The following is a 3034-nucleotide window of genomic DNA, read 5'->3' on the forward strand; positions in this document are numbered from 1 at the left end:
TTTCATCCTCAAACAACAGGTGTCTCATTAAGTTTCTTATTCACCATATGAAACATGTGTCAGTAATAGCACAACTAAAGTTGCTGAACACATTATTATAAAATGATAGGCTGGATTATGGCTTGTATGCATTCTACAAGGATTATTTCCTGTGGAATTAAAATTAGTTATCTATTTTTAAGGATACTATTTATGAAATTTTATATGGCCAACTATTTTTGTTAGGAAATGGAAGTGAGACTGTTGTATTTTCCCCTTGTAAACCAGCGATATGGGAGGACACCATTATTACAAATTTGAAGTCTGACTGCGTGTTATTGGCAAGATACCTACGTGGATGATATCAACAAGCTCGATGGCCACAATGAACCAGATGTTGTCAACTACATGGAGGACATCTATAAGTACTACAAGGCAGCACTGGTAACTACAATCTTCCTCTTCAGCATGTCTGTTGAAGCGAGACACAACTGTACTTTCAGTCTTAAGATGAAATACGAACACATGGCCAACATCACTTAATTACTGTGCAATGGAACTTATGCTGACACAAGACAATATTTCTGTGATAGCTCACTAATCTAAACTAAAGACTAACTAATTCGGCAATGAAGTAGACATGTTTCAAGTCCTTTCAAGTCAAAGTGTTTAGTTTAGATTGATGTACAGTGAACAAGAGTAGCATTGAGTAGCACACTTTTGCTTTCTAAAACCAGGGATACACATGCTCAGATTCTCATGCAACCATCCAGTACCATTTATATGTTCTTGGCTCTTCCTGTAGACTTTAATACTTCACAGTGGATGTGTTTAGTATCTTGGTTTCTTTTTCTCCTTTTCGCTGAATCTACCCAATTATCCTATGGCTAGAATTGTTTCTATAACTTAATCTCCTAATTTTTTTCCATGTGTTGCAATATATCCAAGGTTTTCTCATGAAACCATTTGATTTGTTTCTTGCGCCTTCCATTTTTGTGTTTTCCTTAACCATCAGTTCATTTGATTCTGTATGGCTGATCTCAATTGCCTGATAAACTTTTGAATTTCTAGAGTTATCAAGGGAATGTTATTTTTCTGTATAATGACTTTCTTTTACAATTGATTTTGTAAACACATATTTCTTACCAAAAGATATTCTTCATATGCCCACTAACTGAAACGAGCTTAGTCACTTTCGACATTTTTTATTCCATGAAGAATACATAGTGTATTTCTTGCTTTCCTGCTGTCTCAGAGGAAGAAGAAAATCTCTGAATTACATATGTGTTTGAGCTATGAGGGACGCCTGTTATGTCATTTATTCTCTTACAGTACATCTTAGCAGCTTAGCTTCTTGAAGTTATCTTTGTAAATAGTTTCATTTCGTGTAGGACATTCAAGAGTGAGTTGTTTTCTGTGGTCAGAAAAAGAAACAATTCCAGTGAGATACTTGTATAATTCATTTGATGGCTCTTCTTTTCCTCAGGCTATTCTTTTCCCCAGGTTCTTATTGATCTCTTCTTTGCATGAGCTTCTGAACACACATCTAATGCTTCTAAGAAGCAAATTCCATACTCTAGCAGTGACTTGCTTTCCGGGGTTTTGGTGGGAGAAAATTTTCAGAAGCCAAGTTGTGCTGGACATAGGTAAACCTGCTCATCTCATTTAACTTATATTCTTCTGAACTATCATAATATCCTCCTGATGCTTCATGTTATGTTTACACATGCCACTTTATGACAATGTGAAGATATACTACGCCAAGGAGCTAAAAAAGGCTCTGGTTTTATGAGTGCTCAGGCTCTGGTCTGACTTGTACAGCAAAGTTCAAGACTGGTCGCATGAGCTGAGCCAGAGCAAGAAACAAAGCAGTTCTTTTGTGGACTGAGGGAGCATTTGACATGTATCATGTATGTCAACACACACGTTTAGATGGAATGTACTTATGTTCTAGGGCAACATAGGGCAACATTATTTGTGCCTTATTTGATATCAAAGAAATCATTGGCATGTTTGTACGCTTCATTTATTATGTTTAAGCCATATTTACTGAACTTTTCTAGAGTCATTCCCATAGCACTGACAATGAATTCTAGAAGTTATGGACTTAATGTTATTCATAAGCTATTTTTTCAATTAACTTGATTCGGAACTTCAATTATGATACTGAGACTCCAAGCACAAAATATAACTGAGACAATTAAGATTCATGCTTCTGTGTCCCGATATTTGTAATAAATAATAATGCTAGCTGCTCTTCTATAAATGGTTCAAATTTATGATACCCTCTTTTTCAAATTGGTTATATTATCGATTTCTCATACAACTAAAAACCTATTTTATTACTTGTGCGATGTTTTCACTGGCCCATTCACTATACAACTTCAAATCTATGTAAAGCATCACATGTGTTTCCAATATAATCTATTTATTACTTCTCTGATGTTTTCACGGGCCCATTCTCTATACAGCTTCAAATCTATGTAAAGCATCACATGTGATTTCAATAGTAATCTACTCCCTCCGTCCCACAATATAGGATGTTTTCACAAATTATGTTAGTTTGCAAAATGTCTTATATTATGGGACAGAGGGAGCATTTATTAGTAGTGTGATGTTTTCATGGGTTGAACCACATTAAGCCATCGAATGTTTGCCCCGTCTTCGGTACAAGGTAAAACAAGTGGCGAAGTTGTTGTCACTTAGGAATGAAAATCATGTGCAATCAAGTTGGACACATATTTCTGATTTAGAACAACTATCTAATGTGTGTTTATATGTCTTTTTATCATCCCGTTGCAACGCACGGGCATTCAACTAGTTGAAGTAAAGGTAATTGAACCTATTAAAGTTGAAGAAAAGACTATCACTTATAATGTTGATCCTATTGTTCCTACCGCTTATATTGGGAAACCACCTTTCCCTATTAGAATAAAGGATCATGCTAAAGCTTCAACGGTGGTTCGTAAGAATAATGCTAGAACACTTAAACCCCTTGAGAAAATTACAGTTGAACCTAGTGTTGCTATGGTTAAAGATCTCTTGGTCGATAATA

The 3034-nt window shown here is 35.5% G+C and overlaps 1 long non-coding RNA gene across 1 annotated transcript; it reads left to right on the top strand.

Moving 5' to 3' along the window:
• The first annotated feature begins 293 nt into the window (after positions 1-293).
• On the top strand, positions 294-1889 carry LOC119315276. The gene is made up of 3 exons (XR_005152662.1): positions 294-423; positions 1466-1625; positions 1730-1889. It is a non-coding gene; the product is annotated as an uncharacterized LOC119315276 (long non-coding RNA).
• Positions 1890-3034: the final 1145 nt, after the last annotated feature.

This window comes from Triticum dicoccoides, chromosome 6A (assembly GCF_002162155.2).
Source record: "Triticum dicoccoides isolate Atlit2015 ecotype Zavitan chromosome 6A, WEW_v2.0, whole genome shotgun sequence".
Classification (NCBI taxonomy): domain Eukaryota; kingdom Viridiplantae; phylum Streptophyta; class Magnoliopsida; order Poales; family Poaceae; genus Triticum; species Triticum dicoccoides.